The sequence below is a fragment of the Scophthalmus maximus genome, chromosome 7 (genome assembly GCF_022379125.1).
Source record: "Scophthalmus maximus strain ysfricsl-2021 chromosome 7, ASM2237912v1, whole genome shotgun sequence".
Classification (NCBI taxonomy): Eukaryota; Metazoa; Chordata; class Actinopteri; order Pleuronectiformes; family Scophthalmidae; genus Scophthalmus; species Scophthalmus maximus.
The window spans coordinates 9,356,891-9,369,817 of NC_061521.1; the positions used below are offsets into that span (position 1 = coordinate 9,356,891).

At 47.0% G+C, this 12,927-nt stretch overlaps 1 long non-coding RNA gene across 1 annotated transcript in view; it reads left to right on the forward strand.

The window, feature by feature from the left end:
* The window catches only part of LOC118315448, a 38,903-nt gene that overhangs the window by 20,200 nt on the left and 5,776 nt on the right, over window positions 1-12,927 (forward strand). The window contains exons 3-4 of the long non-coding RNA XR_004794854.2: window positions 2,633-2,714; window positions 10,009-10,102. This is a non-coding gene — a long non-coding RNA (uncharacterized LOC118315448). The remainder of the gene's footprint in view (window positions 1-2,632; window positions 2,715-10,008; window positions 10,103-12,927) is intronic.

Below are 12,927 nucleotides of genomic sequence, written 5' to 3' on the forward strand. Positions count from 1 at the left end.
TCGGTCTCCCCCTCCAGCTCCCTCTCCGGTTTGCTTCCTCCTCATGTAAATCAGCACGTACACATTGTTTAGACCAATCTATTTTCTTATCCCTCCTCCATTTTTACAAAAAAAAAGAAGAAAAAAAGGAACAAATCTGCATCTCTGGGGAGGGGTTCCAGAAATTCTTCTCCCCGAACCAGTCAAATGTGCTGCACGGGGCAAGCGGCAGCTGTTTTACCTCGAGGAAAAGCGGCGAATGAGTCGCACCCAGAAATGCTTATCTGCTTTATGACTTTGGGCCAAAATTGCTGCAGGGTTTTTTTTTGGGGGGGGGGGCGGGGGGGGGCTCGGCGTTTCGGTTCGCTCTGCGACAGAGCCGGGGACGAGGAGGAAGGGTCCCGGCCACGCGATGTTCTTTGCCACGCGTTACTGAAATAAACACCCTGCAAGCTTGTGTTCAAGCTGTTTCCTTTGTGTGTGTGTGCGTGTGTGTGTGTGTGTGTGCGCGTGTAGTCACTGTGGCACGCTAAAGAGTTAATGCGCTCCAAGAGTGTGTGCTCCTTCACAGTGGGCTCCCAAGACGGGCAACGAGGACCCACACTGCGGCAAGAGGTTCATAATGCAACCGGCCCCTCAGAAAGTGTTGCAAGGAATCCTCCAGCGGGGCAGTCCACTCTGGACCACTCTTTTTATCATCTTTTTTTTTTCCCTCCTCGCTTTTCCTTTCACCAGTTGATATGGTAGCAGAGGTTCTGTGTAGTAATATCCCAGTATGGCGTGTGAGTGCGTTGCACTGCGTCTGCGCACCGCTGGAGGAGTGGACTTCTGTGTCGTCCTCCCTCCTCCCACCCCTCCCACATTCAGTGCTTTCCACCCTCCCACACTCTCTCTCTCTCTCTCTCTCTCCCTCTCCCCCTCTGTGTCTCTGTCTCCCACCCATCTTATGCCCCCTCCCACCTCCCCCCCCCCCCCCCCCCCCCCCCTCGTCTCCAGTCGCGAATACAGTTCCTCGCCGTGTTGGACATGTGATGAAAAAGCGAGTGGTTCGCGCTCTCCGCCGCGCCTCCTATTTCATCATCAGTGGCGCTTTTCTCCCCTCCACTGTACGCTCGCTGTCTCCTCCTCCTCCTCCTCCTCTCTCCCTCTCTCTCTCTCCCCTCTCTCTCTCTCTCTCTCTTCTTTTTCTCTCTCTGTTTCGGTTGCTCCCCTCTTTCTGCTCCAGCCACACGCAAGGGGGAGACTTGAGCTCTGCGAGGGGGGGGGAAGAAAAAAAAAAGTCTGCTGCTATTTCTATAGTCAGGGCCTCCCCACAAGCCCGCCCTTCCATAGACGGTGCCTTTTTTTTCTTTTTTTTTCACTCACTACTAGCTGGATTTTAACCCTCTGCCTCCGACTGGCTGCACAGCGGCTCTGCAAATCCTGGCAACAAGTTGCTCTCCACAGCCCCTTTTCTCACTTTTGACGCTGTGACTTCTGCACCGCTTTGGATTTTGGTGCTTTTTCATATTTTATTTTTCCAAAAATGTTTCCCTCATCTTTGTTTTTTCTCTCTCTCTCTCTCTCTCTCTCCCCCGTTGGGTTTCTGGTAGCGTTTATTCATGTTTTTTTTCTTCGCTTTTTTGGATTGAACATTGGTGAAGGCGGTGTTTCCGCCACGTGACGGCCCTTGTTCCACCTGGAGTGCCGGGGCGCCATTTCCGACGGGCAACCTGCTTGCGGTGGGCTCGCGGTCAGGGTGACCACCGTGGATGACGGGCAGACAATTCGAACCAGTGTCCGCTGCCGGCATGCATCTGTGTTTTTATAGAAATATCCCTCTTGGGCGCCCGTGGCTGGCGTGAAGTGCGGCACCTCCTTCATCTCTACTCCCTGTCTCTCCTTATTTCCCCCCCATGTCCTCTCTCTCTGTCTCTGCCTCGGAGTCGCTCACTCACCCTTGTTCTCTCTCTTTCGCGCCGACTCGCTCTCCTCGCGGGGGAACGAGTGCTGCGCTGAGCCGGAGCTCTTTCTGGGACAGGTGCCAACTGCAAACAAAAGACATTAAAAAGGCAATAAGAGACACAAACTATTTTTTAAAAGAAACGTCGGCGGCGAAGTGTCAGAAGCAGCCCTGTACGCTGCCTGTCTACATGGCCCCTTTGTGACATTATTGCATGTTTATATTAAGTATCGAAACTGATGTGGTGACCGGGGCTGTTGTTCGAGCAGGTTTGAACTCTTTGCCTCTCTTAGTCTAGTGAAGGCATTTCATCTGGGCAGAGGGAGGGAGGGGGTAATGTGGGAGAGCAGCATATAGACTGCTGAATAATTCATGTGCCCAGCCGGGGCTGTGACTGGACTGGTTGTGCTATTTGCATGCATCAGACATGCTGTTTGTCTGTTTGCTGACATTCCTCATTCAGAGACTTGTTAACTAGCAGACGGGCTTAGCCGGAGCCTTGCAGACCGCCTCATGGCCTCCTATTGTTCCCAGGCCCTCGCCGGGGCCCGGACCCAGCCGGTGGCAGGCGAGGCCGTGCAGATTGTGGCTGCATTCACGGGGCTCCGGCCGGGGTTGGGGCTGAGGCGCGGCGGTGGGAAGGGCGACGGTCACGGGGTCTTGCGGGGAACCGCCGACCGGGAGCTTACGGCTTTCTCCTCTCCCTGACAGAGCTGTGGATCGAAGCGGGAGGAGCCGCCGGATTTCGGGCCCCGGGCCGGGAAGAGTTGGCCATCTTCGCCGTGAAATACTGGTGAGTGATATCTGCACTAACATGTGCACGCTCGTGTGGTTTTCGAGGCAAGTTCTGTCCGTGTGGTTACACTTTTAGGCTCCCTCTGTGTTCAACGAGCACCCTGCGCAAATAAACATTGGATGCACTTGAGGTTCTTACACAAAGTTTTCTCTTCGCCTCCGAGTGCATTGAGTGCAGAACCCGGCATGCTCACGTAGTTCAGGAGTATACCGGGGCACACATGAGGGCGATACAGATATATTCCGTTAACTTCCAGTCAACGCCTCGCTCTGACCTCTCCCAGACTTTCCGCAAAAATCCCAATCGTAATTTCACAATGCGAAAGACAAAAGTCATGAGTAGGACTTTGATTTCTGCCAGGATAATCCCACTGATCAGCGGAGGAGTGGAAGGCCACGGCAGTGGAGGTATTTCTGTGAGTGGTGCGGCCCGTGCTCAGTGTGAACTGCATGAAGGGAAATACACGGCGTACCCACCGCGTTAATTAGTGTCACGTTCTCCAGGGCTTGACTGTAAATGTCTCTGAGAACAGTTTGCATATGTTTCAAGTGTGACTTTCATGGGGAGTGTTTTGCCATGCTAGTATTTTGTTTGAAGAAGACCGAATAGAGGATGAATATGAAACAGTCCATTACTTTTTTTTTTACTTTTTTTTTTTTTGCCTGCACCCAAATTTAGTCTTGATCGCATCATTTCCTATATTTGTGTGTGCATCGCACTTCTTTGAACACAGGATGTTACAGAAGACGAGTCTCTCAAAATGCTTTTGTGATTCTACTGGCGCATATGAAAAATATCCCCTTGTTTTCATTTGGAGGGAGAACGAGCTTTAATTCCCTGTAAGCAGCAATAAAGCAGTTCCACAAATTGTGAAATGTTGAGCCTGACTTCAGATAAGTTAGGATGAAACATCATTTGCTTTGGCTCTTCCGGCTTTTTGTCAGGGAGTTTGGTCGTTAACTGAATCCATTTGATGGAAAATTCAGGTTGCGTTAGTACATAAGGCTTTTTATATGAGAATTTATTATGCCCAGGTCTACTCATAAGATTTAATTTGTAACATTGCCTGAAAGGGAAAACCAGATACCTAGTAATAAGTGTTTTCACATTTCAATCCTGAATCAATGAGCAGCTGATTGGAGGAAATCTTCCATCTTTGACCTGTTTCTTGTGGTTTGGTTCTCTGAGGTGTGGTCAGATGTTTGGCTGCTCATCAGGGTCTGTATGAAAGTGGACTTTTTTTGTTTTTAAAGGGGGGAAAAACCAACCTGTTATTGGCGTCCACGTGACTCATGATTTTGATTTTTCCATACGCGGGTGACTGTGTTCATCCATATGGATATACGCTCTGCCCTCAGTAGCAGTGGACACATGGTTCTTGCTGGCAGAGTATCACACCACTCCACGCCTTAGGCCCTTTTTGGCAGTGACTGGCAGCAGTCCAGGGAAAGGTTATGTATTGAGAGGCAGATGGCAGGGTGGTGAGGGTTTGCAGTATTTTTTTGTTTGTTTTTTTCTCCGTAAAAGTATACCTGACCAACCCACACGCCTGGTACAGGCCCACAATGAGGCATTCTGTGCACTGAGGAGAACTTCAGCTTTACTGCAGCTACACAGCAAATACAGCCAATCATGGGATACACACACACACACACTATATATATATATATATATATATATATATATATATATATATATATATATATATATATATATATATATATAAAATACAAGAACACAATCAAATATACATGTTTGTATGGGTAATTAAAAGATGTCTTTAGGCCTTATGTCAGATGGCGATATTTGTTCACAGCAGTAAGTATATTCTTTTATATCTGTGTATGTTCTTTCGCTTGACAGCTTTTCAAAGTTTCATTCTGTTTAACCCGTATGAGTCAAAACCCCTTTTTAATACATCTTATCAGTCGGTATATTTCTTCTTTCATGCCCCCACATACAGAGGTGCCAGTGTTTCATGAATGTGCTTCAAAAGTAGAGCTAAAGGAAACTGTAGGCCACATCTAGGGACATCAAGTTCCCAAACTTGAACTTGAACTTGGCTGCATGTGGACTTGAACTTGGATTTGAATAACTGGAGTTTGCAAGAAATTGTACTTTTAAATCTGCATTTTTCTACGAATATACCAGTCATTTGCAAATACTACAAGCTTTTTTCTAAAGATGTTAAACAATTCCATCTGACTACACCTCACGCCCTTTTAGGTATATCACAGAGAAATGCAAAAAAAGAAAAAAAGTAACATTTTGTGTAGAATTAAAGTTATACAGTGTTCACTGTAATTGTAGGCAATTATTATTCTATGCACTTTAAGGCTTTGGAATTATTCTAGTGATTTTTTTTATTCATGGGTTACCTTTAATGTGCTTTGTTTGATCCGTATTTGATTGAGACATAAACATATTATGTAGTGTAAATAGAGAAAAGATTATTGTTGAGAAATAATGTACCCCCTCTCTAAAGAATGAATTATTTTAGAATTTTTGAAAGTTCAAGTTCAACTTTTTTAAAGTATAAATCTATATATCCATACAGAGGAACGCATAGAATAAAATAACTGTATATGATACAACAAATATTTTTTTACAGCTGTGCTTTTGGTGTAGAGAATACAGCAATAGTGAGCGAATACACAGCCTGTGTGTGTGTGTGTGTGTGTGTGTGTGTGTGTGTGTGTGTGTGTGTGTGTGTGTGTGTGTGTGTGTGTGTGTGTGTGTGTGTGTGTGTGTGTGTGTGTGTGTGTGTGTGTGTGTGTGTGTGTGTGTGTGTGTGTGTGTGTGTGTGTGTGTGTGTGTGTGTGTGTGTGTGTGTTGACTCCACTTGCTGGATCATTGTCTTAGATTTTATTACTTTGTCATGGATGTTTTTTAAATAATATTACGTTCATCACACATGACCCGTCTTTTTAAATTTTTATCTTCAATAGCTAAACTGCAAATATATCAAGTTTCTTATTATCACTGTTTGACTTTTGAAGGGTCACAATAAACATTTTTTTTTCAAGCAGCAATTCAGCATTCAGTTTTTCATAATATGTCTAATTATGCCTTTTAGACGAGTTTAGAAAAAAGTAGAGGGAAACATTTTCTTGAGTTATTTAATTTCATATGATTACAGTTGCTATAGAACAGCATTTTTTTGTCATTCCCAATGTTAAAAGCATGATAAAAATATTTCCTGGACACATAAGGAAGTACAGTTACCTCATAGTTGCCTGAGGCATTGCCACGTGTCAGAGTTGAATATATTTTATGATAAAATGTGATTTCATGCGACATTAACGACTGGAATTAACATATTGGAGAAAGAACAATCTGGGGATGGTATGTCATTATTTAGGGTTAGGGTTAATAAGATGTTTGCTGCTGTAGTTTTTAGTGTGTGTGTGTGTGTGTGTGTGTGTGTGTGTGTGTGTGTGTGTGTGTGTGTGTGTGTGTGTGTGTGTGTGTGTGTGTGTGTGTGTGTGTGTGTGTGTGTGTGTGTGTGTGTGTGTGTGTGTGTGTGTGTGTGTGTGTGTGTGTGTGTGTGTGTGTGTGTGTGGCAGCACTGTACAGACTGTGTTTCTACGGATCTGTGTATTTCTGCCAGATACATTGAAGTGTTAACTGTGGGGGTTTAGGTCCAGAGCCAGTGCACAGTGTTTCCTTACTAGTAGAAACACACAGTGAAAATGAGTCATTCGCCGATACAACACAGCAAAAAGCCACGATACGCCGCTTCATTTGTTAAGTGGATAAATTGGTATTTAAGATGATGTGATTTTGCCTCATTTTTATGGGCTCGCTGTGATGTTGTGAATTCCATCCAATTTCCTCCTGGCTAATATGAAATCCAGATTGGGATTTATGGGGAATGGGGGCCAAGTGAGCACTCACTGTAAATATATATAAATATTTTTTTTCTCTGCCATAATAATGAAGCTTCTTTTATTCCTCCCATTAAAATGGTTTCTGTGTGCTGTTTTTTTTTAAGTACAATAAAACGGAGAAACCCAAAGCATAATGAAGGTTGAACATATTTTTTTATACAGGGTATCAGTATAATTTCCAGGTACTGTGTTGTCGCTGACAGACTATAAGCAGAGGTGCAAAGTAACTCACAACACTTTGCAGCGAGTGAGCACAACCAGGTTACCGCTCGCAGAGATGGAGCTGGATCGAAAGCCCAGCATATCTGTCTGTTCAATCGTAGCGACGCCTGCCTCGGGCTTTTATTCAGCAGTTGTCAGTCAGTAGAAAAAAACCTGTTCAAAAAAACACCTCGAGGTGTTGGATACCCTTGTCGGAATCGGGCCTGTGTGGCAGAAGGCTGGCCAGGCTCCTGCAGTGTGAACGTGGGACAGTAGTTTGAGTGGATCTACAGCGGCCACTACAGGCTGTGGAGCACTCAGTAGGAAGTAGGAGAGAGGAGAGAGGCTGAAACAAAGAGGCTTCGACCCGTTCACACGCATTTACACAAACATTTCATTATGGGGGATTGGTGTTGATTGTGCGAGTGTTCATTGCACAAAGGCAAAACTTCCGGCGCTCGATAAGAAGCGTAACGACAGGCACACGTGTTGATGCACACACACACACACACACACACACACACACACACACACACACACACACACACACACATACTGTATGTAAATGCCACAGCGACGGGCCCAGTCCATGCTCCAACCTCGCTCCCCTCGCCGTACATGGAAGCCATTAGTGCACTGCCCCATTGACTACCGAGGATCGGGGGCCATTTTATTCTCCCCGCGTTAATCAGGATGTCAGCCGGGAGTGTCACATGTAATTCATCCACAAAACCGCAGCAACTCCGCAGAGGCGCTGAGCGCAGTCGTAATGACATAATATTGGACTGGGGGAGAGTTTCAGGGGTGACAGATGATGTCGATTTTCCTCCCCTGTAACCCCCCCCCCCCTTTCCCCTCTAAATGGTTGCTTTACATCATGGGCCCTTTGGCTGAGGTCAAGGTGTTTTTTTCCCCCACAAGTTTATTTACCCAACGGTGTTTTTTTCACGCACGTACTGTACAACCCAAGTTTTACAGTTGGAAAACCGAGCATTAAAACAACTTTTCTCAAGGGAAATTCTGTCAGATGTTTGATCATTATCCAACCAGATTAATATTGAGACTCATCCACATTAAACCAAATGCTTTGCTCGCCTCTGACCGGCCGATGTTCGGCGTGTCAATATGTGTGTTAGAGAGCCTTTGGTCCGCGGTCCGCAGCATCACGTGTGACCGTCTCTCAGCGCACGTCGTCGGGACAGATACTTGTTTTCTGTACCTGCCAGGCAAAGCGATATTCCAGATAATGCTGCGCTGCGCCCACTCAACTTTTCTTTTCCAGCGCTCATATATTTCTCCAGCTTTTGGCCTCCTCTGTCGCCAGGGCAATTTAGTCAGAGAAAAAGCTGCAGAATCAGCGAAATTGTTCCACTTGGAGGTAAGGTTGGAAGCGTCGAAAAGAGGCCTCGCCTGCAACTCTCCAACTATCAAAATACTGTAAATCCCTTTCCGCACCTCACCTCCACTTCATCACTTTCTAGCTATTTATCAGCCCGGAGCTGAATTACGTTGGCTTACGCGTAGTGATGAAAAGAAATGCGCTGCCTGGAGCTGTCCTCGTGTTATTCGTTTCGCTTCGTAGAAAAAAGATGGATTCCGAATGCAGTCTTTTCTGCTTGGATATGTCACTACCGACATTTTACTTTGACTGAATTGACTCCAGTTTTATGCAACTGTATTACCGATTTCTTCTGTGTAGTCCAGCATGATGGCAAATGTTTATGTATTCATATTTCCTTGCTCGCCAACATTGCTGTGTGCTGGTAAAGGTGACAAAAGATCTCTGAATTCCCACTACTGAGAACTGCTGAACTTCAGTTTTCATTTTGTGTGTGTGTGTGTGTGTGTGTGTGTGTGTGTGTGTGTGTGTGTGTGTGTGTGTGTGTGTGTGTGTGTGTGTGTGTGTGTGTGTGTGTGTGTGTGTGTGTGTGTGTGTGTGTGTGTGTGTGTGTGTGTGTGTGTGTGTGTGTGTGTGTGTGTGTGTGTGTGTGTGTGTGTGCGCGCGCGTGTGCGTGTGTGTGTGTGTGTGTGTGTGTACACACTAATACACTCGAAGACTATCCCTTCTTGCACATAGTCGCCCGGGCTGTACAGTATGAGTCACATGCATACACACACACACACACACACACACACACACACACACACACACACACACACACACACACACACACACACACACACACACACACAAACAACACTTGCACACAGAGTGCATTGAGTGCACCCAGCCTGGACATGAATCTCCCTCCACGGGCTGGAGGAGTTGGGTTACTCATGAGCCCATAAACATGTCTTGGCCGCGCTCCAAGGCACTGCACTGTAATTACAAACATTAGAAACAATACTGTATAGACCAGACCCATCCCCGGCGAAGCTGTGTGTCCCGCGCTGCAATTAGCGTCCTTGTGCAGAATTATCACCCTTCAGCAGCCGCCGCCGGAGGCTGACTGGAGGCCATTTAATTGGCAGCAGCGTCCTCCTTGGTCTGCTGGAGGACAACGCTACGTTATCTCTGTCACGCTCTGTATTCAACCGCGATCTGCGATTTGACTAACGATGACTCGCTACCTCCGCTGTCCACTGTCCCGCCTTCACCTCCACGCGACGGTCCAGGCAGCAGTCTGTGCGCGCCGGCGCGTGTGAACGGGAACACGCCGCGCCGCATGTGCAGAGGGATCGCCTCCGATGCTCGCGGAGTACAGCGCGCGCATGTTCGCCACTGCGGCCCACGCGCCCGACACCGTAGGTCCGCAGAGATGCAGCGTGCCAAAACTGCGCGCACGTATGCGGCGAGTGGGTGCCACACGGGGCAAGGCCAGGACCGCGGCGGAGCTTCTCATGTGTTGGTGTTGGGTGAGCATGCGGCAGTGAGAGTTGGCCCGCGCGCAGGCCAGCATGAGAGGGTGCGGCGTGTTACATGTTCCACTAATGAGTCTCCTTGGCCAGGCAAGACCGTGGGGTGGGCTTATTAGTAAACAGGCTACAGAGAGGAGACCCTGCAGCCCTCTGCTGCTGCTGCCGCTGGCTCTCCAACTGATCGCTCTCTCTCTCTGTTCCTGCTTCTCTCTCCGTTTTTTTTCCCCCTGTCTCTCCATTTCCATCGCCGTAAATCGTCTCTCCCCTCCGACTCCAGCGTCCTCACTCTCTGCTGTGCTCTCTCTCTCTCTCTCTCTCTCTATTCTCCCACCCTCTTGTAGACAGTGAGATGGGTTTTGACTTCAGCCACTGGCACGAACAATTTGGCCAACAAGTGGAATCACGGGCAGACAGACTGGCGATCGCGGCAGCTTCGTAAGTACCGTAATGTATTGTAGATGTAATTGTTCTGCGTTATGATGCTGTGTAATGTCATTGTGTTGTCTTGCATTTCATTTAATGAGATTTAGTCTGTAATTATATGCTGCATAAATTTCCTCTGTTGTACTCGTGGTATGTAACTGTTCTGTCCACATCTATTTTTCATTGTCTTTCTGAGACTTTTTCTTTATAATGTGAGCCTGCATTAGGTTATATCATAATGGCTGGGTATGTGCCTTTATCCCATTTGAAAGGCCAAGTGCTCCCAATGGCTTGTTAGTGCAGTTGGTAAAAAAACACAAAAAAAACCCCACATAATCTTTAGCGCATGTGCACAGCAAAACATACGGGGTATAGTCTTGACTGTCCTCCAGGAACAGGAGGTCTTGACTCTCCCTGTGCCGGGGGGCCTGGATCGGTTAGAAAATGGCTTCCACTCTCTGCCTTCCAGCTCTCAGCGCACCCGCCGCCATTTTGTGCCTCGTTGCCAAAGTAGTCAGGTAGTAGCCTGAGAAGGACGGAGTGAAGCGGGAGAGGTAAAAGTGGGTGCAACTGGACACTGGGGTTAAGGAGCAAATTCAAATAAACGGAGAGGAGTTGTAAGAATTGGGGAGAAAAAAAGGGGTCTCCATTGTACAATGATAGAATACTTAATATGTATTTTTCTTATGGAGAGGTTTATGATCGTCCGGCTGCCTGCATACAAACAACCCGCCTGGTACTGTGGCGCCAGAGAGGATGGGCAAAGCTGTAACATCTGCCTCTGTGTGAACCTTCACCGTAACCACAGTGCGCTGTTGGCTGTAGCTTCTTGCCCTGCTGCAGCGACCCGACCCCGGGCGCCACCCTTCAACCCCCGGCAGCAGCAGCGAGCTGCCCGCTCAGCTCAGGAATTTTGAAATGCGCCACTGCAGGCATATGATTACATGTGCAGATGTTATTAAAAATCCTCCCGTCATCTGACCCCGAGGCCGCTGGTACTAAATCATGCTTCCAGTAGGTGTCTGCTGCTGCTGCTTTTTTATTTTCCTCGATCGGCCCGTCGCCGAACTTACCTGACACAGTCCGACAAAGTCCCAGCGTATGGTGAGCGACAGGGGAAGACTAGTGGAAAGAGGACTGTCGTTTCACAGTTAATGGAATTAGCCTTTAAGTGTTGAAACCAGTTTATCATCTGCAGAAAGAGCTGTTTATTTTCTCATGTTTTGTGCAACTTCCAATGTGACCATTTCAAAACATTTGGTGCATTTGGGGGACATTAGCATATACACACATAGACATACACACTTAAAAATGTATGTTACTATCAAAGGGGCAAAACTAAAAAAACAAACAAATAAAAAAAAAAGTATATTCATGGGTGGCTGTGGCTGAGGAGGTAGAGCAGTTTATTCTCTAATCTCAACCCTATTTGCTCCTGATGGCTGTGCCATCGCTGTGTGAATGTATGAGTTACATAAAAGTGCTATTTAAAGAAGCACTGTATAAATGTGTGTGTGTGAAAGCATGTAAGCGCTTTGAGGGGTCGTTAAGACAGAGCTTTATAAATGCAGTCCATTTAGTGTACAATATATCTGTTTATGGTCAGAAGTGATGCTGTACAAAACTCCCTTACTGCATCAGTGTGCATCTTTGCTGGCATGCAACTGATTTAGACTCAAGGTGCAAAATATAGCAAAGGGCCCTGCAGCAGTATAACCTGGCCTATTTAGGCCTGTCACAGTCAAGCTCTCATTGAGGCGGACAGGACAGTCAGTGGCTGTGCTTATACATTTAAGAATGCACCCTGTCCCCTTTGGCTCCCCACGCCTTAATCTGGCCATGTGTTTGCATATGGGACAGCGTGACCTCCATATTGTGTTTGCGGAATGAATTATGAATGCCATGTCCGCGGCCTGTTCCTCGAGCATACAGTATCTCTAAAACATCTATCCAAGAGACCAAAGCATGAATACATTTACCCGGCCTAGACCTCTTGGAAATGATACTGTGAGCCTGGCCCGCCTGCGTTTGTTTATGATTATATAGAGCAGATGGCCATGCAACATGGTCATATATCACACACAGGCTGCCTCGCTGGCACTGCCACACACACACAAATGCTTATTGGCAGAAATGTGGGACTGAAGGTGATTCAAACCCGCAGAAATATATTCAGTATTCTTCTATCAATCACAGAGGGAAAAGTATACAATTTCTTTATCAGCGCCCATTACTGTGTATTCCACTTCGCGCTGGCGGCAGTCCTGGAACTATAGGCACTGGTGCTAATCACTGCTGCCAAGCCAAGCTTCTCAACGCTAACTGTGGTTAACTGTGCTGTATTTACGGCCTCAGCTCTCAGCTGTATAACTGCTAACCACTGTACTGCGTCTGACTGCAGCCAGCTGTGAGCCTGGGGGGTAACAAGTTCTTCAAGGTTACGAACTGTACAGATCCCTGTCCGCCTATTCTGGCCCCTCTGTCTGTCAGCCGAAGTTCATGTCCAGGGAGAAAGGTATTTGTCCCACCCTCTAAATATAGCTGGCGACAGATGCAGCTCGATGGGGCACTGCCCGAGCTGAAAGGGCCCCCCGCGGGCAGGCCGGAGCAGAGCTGGGCACGCAGACGCGTCGGGACTACAGGCTTCCCCTAATAGACAGGGGCCCTACGGGTCACCGGCAGCCACATGGCAGTGCATGTTTCACCAGTTCCCATTAAGCATGGTGGAAGAAAAGAAAAGAAAATATTGAAGGTATTTCTATGAGATCTAAATTGTAATAGTGCACTGTTGTTAAAATATCACAATCAGCTCGGTCAAAAAAGTTGAAATTTGTTCG